At 43.2% G+C, this 19109-nt stretch overlaps 1 pseudogene; it reads left to right on the forward strand.

Annotated features, from left to right (window-relative positions):
* The first annotated feature begins 1152 nt into the window (after positions 1 to 1152).
* On the forward strand, positions 1153 to 3514 carry LOC139261955 (protocadherin-10-like; annotated as a pseudogene).
* The last annotated feature ends 15595 nt before the right edge of the window (positions 3515 to 19109 follow it).

The raw sequence follows: 19109 nt of genomic DNA on the forward strand, positions 1-19109 counted from the left end.
TATCTGTGGTCCTTAATTCTGCCCTCCTGAGCATTCCTTATTATAATCACGCAACCATTGGTGGCCATGCCTTCTGTTGCCTCGTACCCAAGTTCCGGAACTCCCAGCCTAAACCTCTGTGCCTCTCTACCTCTCTTTGCACCTTCAAGACGGTCCTTAAAACCTACTTCTTTAACCAAGCTTCTGCTCAACTACGCTAATTTCTACTTATGCAGCTCGGTATTACATTTTTATCAGATGTGTCTGCCCTGTTCACCAGCCTGCGTCTGTTCTCTGAAAGTTTTCGACTATCTTCTTCATTGCTTGCTTCATTTCCAAGTTCGTGTATTCTGAAAAGTTCCAAATTATAGCCTGTATACCCGTCTAGATTGTTAAACAATATTAATCACATCAATGGTCCTAATGCCTATTCCTCGAGGACAGCATTTCTACTCCCTTCCAGTCTGAATAACAAGCGCCCAGCAACGCACTCTGCTTTCTGTCCGTTAGCTAATTACGTAATCAAGCAGCCATTGCACCTTTAATCCCACGGCCTTCAAATTGTCAGAAAGTATATTATTTGGTACATTATTAAACACCTTTTAAATATCCATATGCACAACATTTAGTTAAAATAACTCGGAGGATGACAGTATGGCGATTAAACACTGGCGACCATAACTGATATGGAAGATGTAACTGAAAGCAACCGCAGAAATTTGTCGAGGCAAACTGCCTTTAACAGGAAGTCTGAAAACCAAATATACTATTTTCATGCACGCTTGTCTCGATATTTTTAACTGTACACTCGTAAATATAACGCTCTGTACATTATTTATATTTTCGGAGCAGTCTAGCTTTAAGAACAGTTGCTGCAGTTATTGGGTGAGACACTTCGTTTCGCTGTCTACCAATAAGGAGTCGAGACGCTGCAAGAGATCGACCCCCTTCTTCGTCAGGTAAACACAGAACAGAATTGACGAGACAGACGGTGCCTGCATTTATGATGTGGGGCCATCTAGATAAAAGCTGCTCCGTTTCAGTCTCTGCTTTTCCCGGTTGAACATTAGTCTTTCGATATATATTATACGAATTGTTTTGGCATTATAGACAAGTTGGCATAAAAGATTAGCAGATATTTCGACATTTTTAAATAAAATCCCACTCAGAACAATGGCGAATGCACCGAGGAGCGGGGCGTGTTTCATTTTCCTGCTTTGTGTGTCGGACCTGGTATCTGGACAAAGTCGCTACTCGATTCCCGAGGAGCTAGAGCCCGGGGACTTTGCGGGAAATATCGCTCAGGATTTAAGTCTAAATATTTGGGAATTGTCGGCTCGCAAGTTTCGGTTGGTCTCCGATGACATAAAGCAATACATAGAAGTAAATCTGGAGAATGGGATTTTATATGTCAATGAAAGAATCGACAGAGAACAGCTTTGTAGATAAAGCTCTGCCTGTTCCCTTTCTTTTCAAATAATCTCGATAATCCTTTGGAAATACATCCAGTTGCAGTGGAGATACAAGCCGTAAATGATAATTCGCCCAGTTTTACAAAAAGCGAATTTGCATTGCAGATCAGCGAGTTAATGGGGCCGGGGGCACGCTTCCCTCTCGAAAGCGCGGGTGATCCGGATCTGGGGTCGACCATAATCAGCACGTAACACATCAGTGCAAACGGGCATTTCGGCATTAAAGTGCAAACAATGAGGGATGGGAGGAAAAGTGCGGAGCTGTTATTAGAGAAGTCCTTACACCGTGAACAACAGTCAATCTTTCATCTTGTACTGACGGCCATTGACGCTGGGACTCCTCACAGGTCCGGCACTGCTCGGATTATCATTACTGTAGTGGACGCGAATGACAACGCGCCTATATTCGATCGTGACATCTACAGGACAACTGTAGTAGAAAAGGTTGCCAAAGCTAAGTTAGTGATAACAATTAACGCTGTAGATTTGGATGAAGGTTCACACGCTGAACTAACATATTCTTTCACCAATCATGTATCGCAAAGGATTCGCGAGTTGTTCAATTTGAACCGGAAAGTGGCGAGATCAGAAATAATGGAATAGTGGATTTTGAAGATTCACGTGTGTCTGACTTTGATGTACAATCAGTGGACAATGACCCGCCTTGATTGTCAGGATGTTCGAAAGTTGTGATCGATGTAATTGATATTAATGATAAGACGTGTTAGACAGGAACTTGATGTCCAACGAGCTGCGGGAGATGCTCCACTGGGAACTCTCATCGCTCTGATCAGCGTAGCGGATCCAGATTCTGGTAACAATGGACAAGTTCAGTGTCAGGTTCCAAGGAATCTTCCGTTTAAGCTTGAAACATTTTTGAGGAACAACTATAAGTTGATTACATGTGATATTCAGGATCGTGAAAGGGCCCCTGTGTACAATATGTCTGTTTCAGCCTGGGACGGGGGTTCTCCTCCTCTTTCAACAAGCAAAACAATTTTAATTTCATAACTGATGTAAATGACAACGCATCGAGATTTACGCAATCCTCATATAATATGTATTTGATGGAGAACAACACTGCAGGTGCTTCGATATTTACTGTTACCAGGTTGGATGCTGATTTGGGTCAGAATTGGGAAGTCTGCTATTCTATCCTGAAGAATCAGCAAGAGGTATCTGCATCGGTTTACGTCACGATTAACTCCAGAAATGGGAACATTTATTCGCTTCGTTCCTTTGCCTATGAGGAACAAAAACATTTCCAGACCAAAGTTCAAGCCCAGAATGCTGGATCTCCCCAACTGAGCAGCAGTACCATCGTGAATGTTATTTTCTTGGACCAAAGTGACAACGCATCACTTATTATTTCACCCTCAACCTGGAACCGTTCAACAACAGTAGAGATTGTGCCCCAGTCAGTCTATCCAGGATATCTGGTCACCAAGGTAATCGCCACTGATGCCGAGTACACGGCTTTCCTACCAACTATTGGAGGACACTTATCCCAATCTGTGGGCCTTCACTCTAGAGAAATCAGAGCAACTCGACGTTTAAGAGAGCAAGATGTGATCACCAGAAGACTGGTCTTCTGCGTGAAGGACAATGAACAGCCGCACCTTTCCAGCACGGCCACAATCACCTTTTCAATCTTGTTCAATATTACAGAAAAATCTTCTGAACGAACTGAGCAACCCAGACAGTGAGAATATTTTGGTGATTTAAATCGTTATTTAATCAACATTTTAGGATCAACATCTTTCTTGTTTCTTGTAATCATAATTTTGCTGGTCGTCTGGAAACTTAAACAAGACAGCGCTATTGCGGAAAATGGCTGCTGTACAGTTTGTCTTGACAGGCGAAAGCATTCAAATGATGCCTTTAATCAGAGTCCTGGACCAAGTGAACCATTAAATTATACTGGACCTGCTCAGACTGAAGGGTATCACTACACCGTGTGTTTATCTCCAGAATCATCTAAAAGTGATTTTCTGTTTCTTAAGCCGTGTCATCCTACATTGCCTTACAATGACTTGGGTTTTCGGGACACCAGCGAATCCTAATAATTCAGAAGCAATTTCTATGCTCGGAATGGAAGTTAATTCAATTTGGTGATGAGCTATCTGTTATGCGTTTAATTATTAAGGTACGTTTTTTGTATGTAGCTAAATCCTCACATTGTTTTGAGAATTATTGATAGGCCAACTTGCTTATTTCTGTTCCTGTGATCCTAGAAATTTGTGATATTGAATATACCAACCACTATTATGATATCGCTGAATATTAGATACTCAATTAACATTAGCATGAAAACTGGCTCTTATAGGTCACATTTTACCTTTTCAAGAATTGTATATCAATGTATGCCTCTCTCAGCCCTCTCTTCGCTGCTGTGCTGAGTGGTTAATCGCATGTATATTTCACGAGGTAGCATTACAGATGCATAATTTTAGGGCTTGATACATACTACCAGTGATTTTAACAGTGAGATTTCATCGAACTAAATTCTTTCCTTCAAACTGACTTAAAATATTTTGATTGTTATCAATGCATACAGAGATAAATTATCAATAAACACCTCCATCTGAAAATGGTACATATTTTCCAAAATTAATTATATAGCAATTGCATTGCGTATCTTAAAGATGAACATTGCCTGAACTTTGCTTCAGACCTGATGAAAACACAGTTTTATTGGGGAAATAATCTATTTATTTCATAGTAAGTTGGGTACTGGGGCATGAAAAATCTTACTCTAACTATTTCTAGAGGCTGCTATTTCTGTAGGAACTGGTCTGATCGTATTCTCCAAACGGAAGTGTAACACCGTCCTGTTATAGACGGTGTCACGAACATGCTGCTACTGTATAGAGAAGGCAAAAGCTGACACTTCCTGAAACTTGTTCAATGTTTTTGCATGAATTTTTTTGTTTTCCAATATTCCTCAGTAGCTATATTTCTTATGGTCTCAAAAAGGACTTAAACCAAATAAACACAAACACAAATTAACAGCTTTCTGAAGTTGTGAACTGAATTGTTTTTTAATTACCTAATTAAATGTTTACTTGAAGCTCTTACCTCCGCTAAAAGCTTATGTTTGAACATGAAAATTTCGCATGTAGATATGACTCTGTGTTGGCTTCACTCAATCATCAGCAAAGTGAGGAAAGGTGTCATTGAGAATGCTATCAAGCGGCACTTACTCGCCAATTACCTGTTCACCAGTGCTCAGTTTGGTTTCTGCCAGAAACAGTCGTCTCCAGACCTCATTACAGCCTTAGACCAAACATGGACAACAGAGCTGAATTCCAAAGGTGAAGGGAAAGTGTCTGCCCTTGATATCAAGGCTGCATTTCACTGATGTGGCATCAAGAAGCCTTAATAAATCGAAGCCAACGCTAATCGGGGGAAACTCTCTGCTGACTGGAGTCATACCTAGCACAAAGAAAGATAGTGTGGTTCTTGGAGGCCAATAATCACAGCCCCAGGAAATAGCTACAGGAGTTCCTCTGGGCAGTATCCTAATCCCAAGCATCTGCAGCTGCGTTATCAATGATCTTCCTTCCATCAGAATGTCAGCATTGGCAATGTTCGCTGATGATTGCACAGTGTTTAGTTCCATTCGCAACACCTCAGATAATGAAGTAGTCTATGTGCATATGCAACAAGGCTTGGATGACATTCAGGCTTGGGCTGATAAGTGACAATTAATATTTGCGACAAACAAGTGCCAGACAATTTCCAAGAAGAGAGAGTATAACCATTACCTATTAGTATTCAACAAGATTACATCGCCGAACCTCCCACAATCAACATCCTGTGGGGCGTCATTGACCAGAAAGTCAACTGGAACAACTGTGGCAAGCAGAGCAGGCCGAAGCTAGGTATTCTGTGGCAAGTTTCTCAACCTCTTAACACCCCAAATCCTTTGCGCCATCTACAAGGCACATGTCAAGATTGTGATTGAATTTCTCCACTTCCCTGGATGAGTGCAGCTCCAACAATACTCAAACAGATCGACCAACTCCACCACTGGCTCATCATGGCTGGCGTGTGTATCATCCACAAAATGCACTTCAGAAACTCGCCAATCCTTCTTCAAAATCACCTGCAAAACCCGCGACCTCTACCACCTAGAAGGACAAGGACATATGCTCATGGAAACACCGTCACTTCCACGTTCCCTTCCAATTCACACACCATCCTGACATGAATCCCTCTCAAACAGCACTATGGGACTGCATTCACCGCACGGACTGCAGCAATTCAAGAAGGGAGCTCATCACCACTTTCTGAAGGGCAATTATGGTTGGGCAATAAATACTGGCCTTGTCTGCGACGCCACATCCCAGGAAATTATATAAAATAAAACTTGCTTTTTGCTTATTGTGACTAATTCCGGAGGTGCTGTGATGTATCTTACCAGTTCCCACGCTATTCGAATCGTATCAATCGCAGATAAGGCCATTTCTGAACACTTCTTATTGCTTTCTACCCATATCCTCTTCCAACCGCCCCCTAAGCTTGCCTGCTTATGTGTATGCCCTGGAAGGAACTCTCTTCCGAGTCTCTTACAGCTGCACTCATTAACTCCCAACTGTTCAAACTTTGGCCCTCCATTCACCATGATAGTTCTGTGGCTACCGATCTGCTCAATCACACACTCATAGAAACATAGAAACATAGAAACATAGAAAATAGGTGCAGGAGCAGGCCATTCAGCCCTTCTAGCCTGCACCGCCATTCAATGAGTTCATGGCTGAACATGAAACTTCAGTACCCCAATGGCAGACATTTAGAGACCGCATGGATGAACTACAATAATTGTACATCCCTGTCTGGCATAAAAATAAAAAAGGGAAGGTGGCTCAACCGTGACTATCAAGGGAAATCAGGGATAGTATTAAAGCCAACGAAGTGGCATACAAATTGGCCAGAAATAGCAGCGAACCCGGGGACTGGGAGAAATTTAGAACTCAGCAGAAGAGAACAAAAGGTTTGATTAGGGCAGGGAAAATAGAGTACGAGAGGAAGCCTGCAGGGAACATTAAGAAGGATTGCAAAAGTTTCTACAGCTATGTAAAGAGAAAAAGGTTAGTAAAGACAAACGTAGGTCCCCTGCAGTCAGAATCAGGTGAAGTCATAACGGGGAACAAAGAAATGGCAGACCAATTGAACAAGTACTTTGGTTCGGTATTCACTAAGGAGGACACAAACAACCTTCCGGATATAAAAGGGGTCAGAGGGTCTAGTAAGAAGGAGGAACTGAGGGAAATCCTTATTAGTCGGGAAATTGTGTTGGGAAATTGATGGGATTGAAGGCCGATAAATTCCCAGGGCCTGATGGACTGCATCCCAGAGGACTTAAGGAGGTGGCCTTGGAAATAGCGGAAGCATTGACAGTCAATTTCCAACATTCCATAGACTCTGGATCAGTTCCTATGGAGTGGAGGGTAGCCAATGTAACCCCACTTTTTAAAAAAGGAGGGAGAGAGCCAACAGGGAATTATCGACCGGTCAGCCTGACATCGGTAGTGTGTAAAATGATGGAATCAATTATTAAGGATGTCATAGCAGCGCATTTGGAAAGAGGTGACATGATAAGTCCAAGTCAGCATGGATTTGTGAAAGGGAAATCATGCTTGACAAATCTTCTGGAATTTTTTGAGGATGTTTCCTGTAAAGTGGACAAGGGAGAACCAGTTGATGTGGTGTATTTGGATTTTCAGAATGCTTTCGACAAGGTCCCACACAAGAGATTAACGTGCAAAGTTAAAGCACTTGGGATTGGGGGTGGTGTGCTGACGTGGGTTGAAAACTGGTTGGCAGATAGGAAGCAAAGAGTAGGAGTAAATGGGTGCTTTTCAGAATGGCAGGCAGTGACTAGTATGGTACCACATGGTTCTGTGCTGTGGCCCCAGCTGTTTATATTGTACATTAATGATTTGAGAGGGGATTAAATGTAGTTTCTCCAAATTTGCGGATGACACTAAGTTGGGTGGCAGTGTGAGCTGCGAGGAGAATGCTATGAGGCTGCAGAGTGACTTGGATACGTCAGGTGAGTGGGCAAATGTATGGCAGATGAAGTATAATGTGGATAAATATGAGGTTATCCACCTTGGTGGTAAAAACAGAGAGACAGACTATATTCTGAATGGTGACAGATTAGGAAAAGGGGAGGTGCAACGAGACCTGGGTGTCATGGTACATCAGTCATTGAAGGTTGGCATGCAGGTACAGCAGGCGGTTAAGAAAGCAAATGGCATGTTGGCCTTCATAACGAGGGGATTGAGTACAGGGGCATGCAGCTGTTATTACAGTTGTACAGGGCCTTTGTGAGGCCACACCTGGAGTATTGTGTACAGTTGTGGTCTCGTAACTTGAGAAAGGACATTCTTGCTATTGAGGGAGTGCAGCGAAGGTTCACCAGACTGATTCCCGGGATGGCGGGACTGACATATCAAGAAAGATTGGATCAACTGGGCTTGTATTCACTGGAGTTCAGAAGAGTGAGAGGGGATCTCATAGAAACGTTTAAAATTCTGATGGGTTTAGACAGATTAGATGCAGGAAGAATGTTCGCAATGTTGGGGAAGTCCAGAACCAGGGGTCACAGTCTAAGGATAAGGGGTAAGCCATTTAGGACCGAGATGAGGAGAAACTTCTTCACCCAGAGAGTGGTGAACCTGTGGAATTCACTACCACAGAAAGTTGTTCAGGCTAATTCACTAAATATATTCAAAAAGGAGATAGATGTAGTTCTTACTACTAGGGGGATCAAGAGGTACGGCGAGAAAGCAGGAATGGGGTACTGAAGTTGCATGTTCGGCCATTAACTCATTGAATGGCGATGCAGGCTCGAAGGGCCGAATGGCCTACTCCTGCATCTATTTTCTATGTTGCTATGTTTCTAACTGCTCTATCTTATTACGAATGCTTCGTGCGTTCAGATATAGAGCTTTTAATTTTGTCTTATGTGTATTGGCTCAGTCACTACTTATCACTCTGCTTATCATTAACCCTATCACTGCCCTGCACTTTTGCCATAACTTTCACTTTGACTTTTTAAATTTTCACTCACCAGATCTCTCCCCCAACCACCCCCCCGCCCCCCCCCTCCACCCCACTATTTAGTTTAAAGCCCCATCTACAGCACTAGTTATTTGATTCGCCAGCCCAATTGCACCAGCCTCGTTCAACTGAAGTCCGACTCGATGGAACAGCTCAGTCCTATCCCATTAGCGCTGGCAGTGCCCCATGATTTTAAACCCTTTCCTCCAACACAAATCTTTGAGCCACGCGTTCTTCTCTCTGACTTATTTAACCTATGCAAATTTGCTCGTGGCTCAGCTAGTAATCCAGAGATTATTATCCTTGTCGCTCTGATTTTTGTTTAGTCCCTAGCTGCTCATACTCCCTCAACAGAAAATCTTTCTTCCTTCTAATGGATCATTGCAACCTACGTGGACCATGACAACTGGATCTTCCACCTCACAATCCAAGTTACTCTCCAGCCTAGAGGAGCTGTCCTTATCCCGGGCACCAGGAAGGCAACACGGCCTTCAGGACTCACGATCTCGGCTGCAGAGAACAGTATCTATCCCCTAAATATACTGCCGGCTGCCTCATGCCCTTTGTAACCCTGATGACTCACCTGCTCTCGCAGTGTTTGGTGTTCCGCAACATCAATGCTAAACAGTGGAAGCAGCATGCTATGTACAGAACTATGGGATCCACAACCAGCTGATCAAATCAAACCTCTGCAGTCCTGTGACATTCAGTTAAGTATGGTAATGTTCAATTAAACAACCAACGGGAGGAAGAACCGACATGAATATCCCAATCCTCAATGATGGTAGAGCCCTGCAGGAGAGTGCAAAAGACAAGGCTGAAGTAATAACCAGATTCAAACAGAAGTGCCAAATACATGATCCATATCACCCTCCTCTTGAGTTCCCCAGGAGCCAGTCTTCAGCCATTTTGTTTCACTTCATGTGATATCAATAAACCGCTGAACACGCTGGATACAGCAAAGGCTATGGGACCTGACAACATCTCGGCTGTCGTGCTCAAGAGTTGTGCTCCAGGACTAGCTGCGTGCGCATCTAACCAATCTGTCAGAGTAAAACTACAACATGATATACAACCGACAATGCAGAAAATTGCCCAAATTTTGTCCTGTCCACAAAAAGCAGGACACTTTGGAGTATGACATTATTGCCATTACAGAAACTTGGCTGAAAGTGGGGCAAGTTTGGCAGACCAATATTTCTGGCTACAGGATTGTTAGACAAGATAGAGAGGGGGTAAAAAGGGGATGGGCAGAGCGGGGGGGGAGGGCGTTGGTTGCAGGATTTATTAAAGAAAATATTACAGCGGTGTGGAGGGATGATATGTTGGAGTGATCATCAAATGAGGCCAAATTCGTCGAATTGAAAAATCAAAATGGGCGATCACACTGCTGGGCGTGTAATATAGACCCACAAACAGTAAAGGGAGATTAAAGGAGCAAATATTTCGGCAAATTGCTGTGAAGTCTAAAAACCATAAGATAGTTAGAGAAAGGGATTTTAACTATCCTAATATTGATTGGGACAAATTTACTGTGAAGGGTATAGAGGGTGCGGAATTCTAGAAATGGTTTCAAGAGATTTTTTTAAGTCAGTATGTAGCAAGCCCAACACGAGAGTGGGTGGTCTTGGATTTAGATTTGGTGGTTGAAACTGGGCAGGTTGAAGGGGTGTTATTGGGGGAGCACTTGGGTGCCAGTGACCATAATTCAGTCAGATTCAAGTTGGTTATGGATACGGACAAGAATAGGCCTGGAATAAATGTTCTGAATTGTGGAAATGCTAATTTTGCTAAGTTATGGAGTGGTTTGGCCATAGTGGACTTGAAACAGCTACTTGTTGCTAAATCAGTGTCAGCACAGTGGGAGGCATTCAAGGAGGAGATCCGGAAGGCTCTGGCCAAACATGTGTTCTTAAATAAAAATGCTGGGAAAAATAATTCTAAAGCCCCCCTGGATGTCAGGGGAGGATTAAAGAAAAAAGGGGACGCTTATGTCATATACCAACGGCTAAATACTTTAGAATCTTTAGAGGAATATAGAAAGTTAAGAGGTCGAATTTAAAAGGATATTAGGAATGTTAGGAGAGAGCACGAGAAATTCTTGGCCAGTAAAATTGAGGAAAAGATGATCTATAAATAATTTAAGATTAAGATGGTAAGTAAAGAAAGGGTAGGACCTATTCGAGACCATGAGGCTAATCTTTTTGTGGCGGGGGAAGGTGTTGGAAGCGTACTTAATGAAAACAATGCATTTGCTTTCATAAAGGAAATGGGAATTGCAGATACTCATATCGAGGAGGAGTGTGATATTCTGGATGAAATAAATATAGCGAGAGAGGAAGTATTATGGGGTTTAGCAGGTTTGAAAGTGGATAAGTCCCCAGTCCCGGAAGAAATGCATCCCAGGCTGTTTGAGAGCAGTAAAAGAGGAAATAGCAGAAGCGTTGTCCATAATTTTCCAGTCCTCTTTGGATCTGGGATGGTGGTGGAGGATTGGTAGTTTGCTAATGTAGCACCCTTGTTTAGGAAGTGAGAAAGGGATAGGCTGAGTAATTAGAGGCCTGCCAGCTTAACCTCAGGGGTGGGAAAATTATTGGAAAAAATCCTGAAAGACACGATAAGCATCATCATCATAGGCAGTCCCTCGGAATCGAGGAAGACTTGCTTCCACTCTAAAAATTAGTTCTTGGTGACTGTACAGTTGAATACGAGAACCACAGTCTCTGTCACAGGTGGGATAGATTGTTGTTGAAGGAAAGATTGGGCAGCGAGCCTGGTTTGCCATCTGTTCTTTCGCTGCCTGTGCTTGATTTCTGCATGCTCTCGGCGAAGATAAACGAGGAACACAGCGCCCTCCTGAATGCACTTCCTCCACTTCGGGCGATCTATTGCCAGGGAGTTCCAGGCATCAGTGGGGATGTCGCCCTTTATCAGGGAGGCTTTGAGGGTGGCCTTTTAACATTTCTCTGCCCACCTTTGTCTCCTTTGCCATGGACGTGTTCCGAGTAGAGCGCTTGCTTTGGGAGCCTTGGTCCTGGCATGCGAACTATGTGACCTGCACAGCGGAACTGATCAAGTGTGATCAGAGCTTCAATGCTGGGGATGTTGGCATGGACTAGGACGCTAATGTTTGTGCATCTGTCCTCCCAGGGAATATGCAGGATCTTGCAGAGACATTGCTGGTGGTATTTCTCCAGCAACTTGAGGTGTCTGCTGTACATAGTCCACGTCTCTGAGCCATACAGGAGGGCGGGTATTACTAAGGCCTTATCGATCATGAGCTTGGTAACAGTTTTGTGGGACTGGATAAATCTGCATTTGGAAAGGCAAGGATTAATTAGGGTCAGGCAGCAAGGATTTGTTAAGGGAAGATCAAGTTTGTCTGACCTGTTTAAATGTTTTGAGGAGTTAACCAAGAGGTTTGATGAGTGTAGCGCATACGATGTAGTATATATGGATTTTAGCAAGGCTTTTTTCATAACGTCCCATATGGTAGACTGGGAATGAAAGTTAAGGCCCATCGGATACAGGGCAAAGTGTCAAATTGGATCCAAAATTGCTTGGAGGCAGGAAGAAATAGGTAATGATTGATGCATGTTTTTGTGACTGGAAGGATATTTCCAGTGGGGTTGCACAGGGCTCAGTACTGGGTCCTGTGCCTTTTATGGTATATATCAATGATTTAGATTTGAGTATGATTAAGAAGTTTACAGACGATACTAAAATTGGCTGTGTGGTTGATAATGAAGAGGAAAGTCATGGGTTGCAGGAGGATATCAATCTACTGGTCAGGTGGGCAGAGCAGTGGCAAATAGAAATTAATTTAGGGAAGTGTGAGGTGATGCACTTTGGGAGGGCTAATAAGGAAAGGGTATACACATTAAATGGTAGGCCACTTAATAGTGTAGATGATGAAAGGGAACTTGAAGTGCTTGTCCACAGATCCCTGAAAGTAGCAGGCCAGGTGGATAAGGTGGCTAAGAAAGCAAACAGAATGCTTCCCTTTATTGGTCGAGGCATACAATATAAGAACAGGGAGGTTAATCTTAAATTGTATAACACTTTGGTTAGGCCACAACCAGAGTACTGTGTGCAGTTCTGGTCGCCGTGTTATAGGAAGGACGTGATTGCACTAGAGAGGGTGCAGAGGAGATGTACTAGGATGCTGCTTGGAATGGAGAATCTTAGCTATGAGAACAGATTGGGTAGGCTGGATTTGTTCGCATTGGAACAGAGGAGGTTGAGAGGAGACCTCATCGAGGTGTACAAAATATTGAGGGGCCTGGACATAATGAATAGTAAGGGTCTATTTCCATTGGTGGATGGGTCTATTACGAGGGGGCATAGTATTAAGGTGGTTGGTGGAAGTTAGTGGGGATTTGAAGGGAGGCTTCTTTACGCAGAGTGTTGTGGGTATCTGGAACTTGCTGCCTGAAAGAATGGTGGATGCAGAAACCCTCAAAACTAATAAGAGATAGTTGGATGTGTAATTTAAGTGGAGTAATCTGCAGGGTTATGGATCGAGAGCTGGTAATTGGGATTAGACTGGATGAACTTTTGTTGGATGGCACAGATATAATGGTAATTACTGTAGGGAAAAGAATATGGTCAGGGGACACTCCTGGACTTCTTTAGATCATCTCGATGGGTCAGAGAGGAATTTTACTAGATTTTTTCACCCTAAATTGGCCTGGGTTGTTATCTAGTTTTTGCCTCTCCCAGGAGATTACATTGCTCCAGATGGGGAGAAGGGTAGAATGCTTTCAGTATACGGGGTGTCACAGTTATGTGAGGTGGACTGGTTCGGCTGTGTGCTCTTTGCCTTTCCCTAAATGTTCATAGGTTAACATGTAACCTTTAGAACTGCTGACTAAGGGCTGTGCAGCTCATTGTCGGCCGGCGGGGACACGATGGCCCGAAATGGGCTCCTTCTTTACTGTAAATTTCTATGTTCCTATGGGCTAGACTTTCCAATTCACATTGCGCATCTAAGACTCATCTATGGCCCAAAATGCACCTCTATCACCCAATTTGAGCAGAAAGTGGAAACTAGGCCCAAAATATCACTGGAAAAATAGGCCCCCAAGTTTCCACTTTGATCGCTGAGATGATCGCCCAAATGATCGCCCACACAAGGTCCATCCCAAGTTTCAGCATTTAGCATGCACTTCACTGGGCCTATGCAAGGCCCAATAGAGTGCTCAAAAATAGTTGCTTTTTTAGGGCCTTAGAGAGAGAAATGGGCACTACGGATGCGATTTTTAGCCTCTGAGGAAGGGTGGAGAATTGTTCTGAGTTATTTAGAGAGTAAAATTGATGCAAATTGTACTCAGAAATTAGGGACATGGAATATAAATAGGTAGTATCACCTTATTTATGCAAATATTGGAATTATTTATTTAATAGCTTTTACATAGTGCAGTTATTTAATGATATTCCGTGGGGACACAGAATAAACAAACAAATCTGCATGAAGAACTGTACGTTGTACAACTTATGTAAGTAAGAGAGAAGGTTCAAAAGTTGTAGACATTTTTTTTATTAACAAACGAAGAACTAATGAACAATCCCCTCCCTCCAACGCCCCACCCCCCGCACCAACCCACCCTTCCCTCAAAATCCCCAAAATGTTACAAGAAGAAGAAATTAACTTTTTACAGAACAAGTGGCCATTTACGTAATTATAACAAGTGACCATTTCAGTCACACTAACAAGTGACCATTTCATTGATGACAACAAGTGGCCATCTCAGTGATGACAACAAATAACCATTTCAGTGATGACAACAAGTGACCATTTCAGTCATGATAACAAGTGACCATTACAGTGATGATAACAAGTGACCATTTCAGTCATGCCAACACGTGACCATTTCAATAATACCAACAAGTGACCATTTCAGTGCTGATAACAAGCGACCATTTCAGTAATACCAATAAGTGACCATTTCAGTGATGATAACAAATTACCATTACAGTGATGAAAACAAGTGACCATTTCAGTCAAGCCAACAAGTGACCATTTCAGTGATGATAACAGGAGACAATTTCAGTGATGCCAACAAGTGACCATTTCAGTAATGATAGCAAGTGACCATTTCAGTCATGCCAACAAGTGACCATTTCATTCATGCTAACAAGTGACCATTTCAGTCATGCCTTCAAGAGACCATTTCAGTCATGACAAAAAGTGACCATTTCAGTCATGATAACAAGTGACTATTTCAGTTATGACAATAAGTGACCATTTCAGAAAGAATGGAAAGGGAACAGTTAAGTTATGATAACAAGTGAACAAGCGAACATTTAAATTTACGCTGGGTTGCGTAAAATTTAGTTATTTTAAAATGTAACCCAATAACATTGCAGATTCTAGTTACTATTTAGATCATTAAATAATACATAAATATAAATTTCAACTACTCTCGCAGCTGCCAGTAGGCTGTTCCACTGTTTGCGGCACTGGTCCGGTGGGCGCATTTTATTGGAGGCCGATGTGATTACATCGGCTATTTTGGACCAATTCCTGACATATGCACGGGTAGAGGTTTCCCCTGCCCACCCTGTGTCAGATCCTCCCACTTGGAGCTGACAGCATTTACGAGGGCCTCACTTGCCTCTTCGCTGAAGGGTTTGGCCCTTCTCTTTCGTGCACCTCCCACCATTCTTTAAATTTATCTGTAATTTGGATAAGACTTTCTGACCTGCTTCCTTTCTCCTCTCTCTCTCTCCCTCTCTCTCTCTCCCAGACCCACCCAGAGCTTCTGAGCATGTGTGAAGACCCTTGACCCCTCAAAACTTGGGAAGAAGCACCAACCAGAAAAAAAAAGCAACCTGCACATGCGCACATGCTAGGGAAGCTTTTTTTTTCATTCACTTCCGTTTTCTTGGGGCGATCAGGAGATCGCCGAGAAATGGCATCGCCCACTTGACATCGCTGGGCTAAGGCCGAGTGGAAAATTGCAAAATAAATGGGCCTTGAGCCAGTGATCAGCACGGGCAGGCGATTGGTCCCGCATTGCTGGAACAAGGCCCATTTTTTTCGGCCTTAGCCTGAAAGTGAAAATCTAGCCCTATATTTCTAACTCAAATCTGTCGAATTACCATCAAATCAGACTTCTCTCTATCATGAAAAAAGTGATGGAATGTTTCGTGGATAGTGCACTTAATCATCAATAACCAGCACACCGACGCTCAGATTCGGTTGCACCAGGACTACTCGGCTCCAGAATTTATTACAGCCTTTGTCCAAACATATACAAAAGAGCTCTATTGCGTAGGTAACGTAAGAGTCGATGCCCTTGATATTAAGGCAGCATTTGACTGACTGTAGCATCAAGCAGCACCAGTATAATTGATATCAATGGAAATCATATTTTTTTCAAGGAAAGATGGTCGGGTTGTTGGAGGTCAATATTCTCAGCCCCAGGACATTGCTAAAGGAGTTCCCCAAGGCAGAGTCCTGAGCCAAACCATCTTCAGCTGCTTCAGCGATGAACTTCATCATCAGCAGAGAGGTGAGGATATTCGCTGATGAATGCACAGTGTTTAGGTCCATTGGCAACTCCTCAGAAACATTCCTTGCCCCCATGCAGCAAGAATTGCATCAAATTCGGGCTTGGGCCAATAAGTGGAATTTAACACTTGCATTGCACCAGTGCCACGCAATGATTATCTCCAACAAGCCAGTATCGAAGCACCACCACACCTACCCCCCTTTATATTATCATTGCCGAACCGGCTGCCATCAATATCTTGGGGGTGACCATTGACCAGAAATTTAACGAGAACAACCACATAAACACTGTGACAACAACGGCAAGTCAGAGTCTGGCTATTCTGCAGGGAGTATCTTACTTCCTGACTCCCCAAAGCCTTTCCACCATCTACAAAGCTCAAGTCAGAACTGTGATACAATAGTCCACACTACTTTGATGAGTGCATCTCCAACAACACTCAAGAAGCTCTTCACCATCCAAGTCAAAGCAACCCATTAAAATGGCAACCCATCCACCACAAGCAATATTTAAACCCTCCACCACTGGCGTATCATGGCTGCAATCTGTTCCATCTGCAACATGCACTGCAGCAACTCACCAAAGCTTCTTCAGCATGACCACCCAATCACGCAACAACTAGTATCTAGCAGGACAAGGGCAGCAAATGCATGGAAACAACAAGTTACACGTCATTTTGACTTGGAATTGTATGACTGTGCCTTCATTGTTGCTTGAACTCCCTGTCTCATATACTGATGGAGTACCTTCACCACATGAACTGAGGCGGTTCAAGAGGGCAGCTCAGAACAATCTTCTCAAGGGCAGTTACGGATCAGCAATGAATGATTGCACTGTCAGTGATGCCTGCATGCCAAGAATGAATAAAGGAATGTAGGCTAATGCATTGAAAGTATGATGTTGAAATTAACAGATGATTACAAATTGGGAGATATCGCTAATTATGTGCAGGACTACACCAAAACAACAACAATAATAACAACTTGTATTTATATGGTGAAATGTCCCAAGGCGCTTCATAGATGTTGTATGAGATTACAATTTTACACCGAGCCGCATTAAGTAGAAATTAACACAAGAGGAATCTTCTAAGGAAGGACTTGAAGGAGAAAAGTGAGGTAGAGAGGTGGACAGATGTAGGTATGGAGTTCAAGTGCTTGGGGTCTGGGCAACAGAAGGCACAGCAACCAATGGTTTAGCGATTATAATCAGGGATGCTCAAGAGGGCAGAATTAGAGGAGCGAAGCCTTCTCTGTTGGTTGCAGAATTGGAGGATATTACATTGATAAGGAGGCATGAGGCCATGGAGGGATTTGAAAATAAGTATGAGAATTTTCAAATCGAGGCTTTGGTTGAATTGAAGACAATGAAGGTCAGTGAGCATAGGGGTGATGAGTGAGCCGGATTTTTGTGAGTTTCAGATCAACTCTTGGTTAAGTAGGGTAGAATGTGGTAATAGTCAAGTCTAGAGGTAACAAAGACATGAATGAAGGCTTGAGCAGCGGATGACCTAAGTTAAGTGTGGAAATGGGTGATGTTACAGAGACGGAAATAGGTGGCATTAGTTAGCTCATGGTTGAATGCTCATTTAGGGGTCAAATTTGACAACAAGGTAGCGAACAGTTTGATTTAGCCTCAGGCAGCAGTTGAGGAGTGGAATGGTGCAAGTGGCTAGGGAATGCAGTTAGTGGTGGAGACCAACAACAATGGCTTAGGTCTTCCCAATATTCAATAGGGAACATTTCTGCATATCCAGAAGTGGATGTCGGAAAATCAGTCTCACAATTTTGACACCGTGGAAAGGTCAAGGGAAGGCATAGTAAGATCGAGCTGGGTATCGTCAGTGCATGTGGAACGTGACACTGTGTTTTTGGATGATGTCGCCAAATTGCAGCATGTAACTGGGAAATAGATTGGAACCAAAGACAGGTCCTTGGTGGACACCAGAGCTAATAACATTGATGTATTGAAGCGGAGAACTGCTGCATAAACGGAGGGAAAAGAGAATAGGAGCGACACGGAGGCATGGAGTTAGTAGATAGTTTGAGTGGGAGATGTCTTGAGTACAGTATAAACACAGGTATGCAACAGCTAGCCCTTTTTTGTGCTGTAGAGTCGGTGCAGTGCTATGTGAGGAGGATGCTAAAATTCTGCTGGCGGACTTGGACAGGTTCGGTTAATGGGCAAATGCATGGCAGATGCAGTATAAAGTGGATAAATGTGAGGTTATCCACTTTCGTGGCAAAACAGGAAGGCAGATTATTATGTGAATGGTGACAGATTAATAGAAGGGGAGGTTCAACGAAACCTGGGTGTCATGGTACATCAGTATTGAAGGTAGACATGCAGGTACAGCAGGCAGTAAAGAAAGCAAATGGCATGCTGGCCTTCATAGCAACGGGATTTGAGTATAGTAGCAGGGAGGTCTTGCTGCAGTTTTACAGGGCCTTGGTGAGACCACACCTTGAGTATTGTTTGAAGTTTGTTCTCCTAATCTGAGGAAAGACGTGCTTGCTATTGAGGGAGTGCAGCGAAGGTTCACCAGACTGGTTCCCGGGATGGCAGGGCTGACATATGAAGAAAGACTGGATCGACTTGGCTCTGTGCAAGTGTAAGGATCATTTATGATGAAAATAGCCTTCTGGTCTGGATGCGATGCTGGGATACGAAAGTCTCATGCAGGTCATTTAAAATGGCTTAATGTAATGGCATGCATGTGGATGTGGCTAATGCCAAGACTGCTGTGCGGGACAGAGATAATGGAGTTATGTCACACGAGGCTTTGAAGGTGCTCGGCCAGTGTAGAGTGCGTACTGTGCAGAGCAAAAGTACGGCAATGGCCATCCATCATAAAACATAAAGTACATTAGTGTCCTTGTACAACTAATGTCCAAAGACATTAGGGAAGTAAACTGCATCCTCACTCAGTCTGGTATATGTGTGACTCCACTCCCAAAGCAGTGACTTAAAACCTGATTCGTTTATGGACTTGTCTAGTGAAACTCTCAATTTTTTAAGCTGATATAAATGAAGCATTGTGGTGCCACTTACACCGCATTAAGGGCATCGG

This window comes from Pristiophorus japonicus, chromosome 4 (genome assembly GCF_044704955.1).
Source record: "Pristiophorus japonicus isolate sPriJap1 chromosome 4, sPriJap1.hap1, whole genome shotgun sequence".
Taxonomy (NCBI): Eukaryota; Metazoa; Chordata; class Chondrichthyes; family Pristiophoridae; genus Pristiophorus; species Pristiophorus japonicus.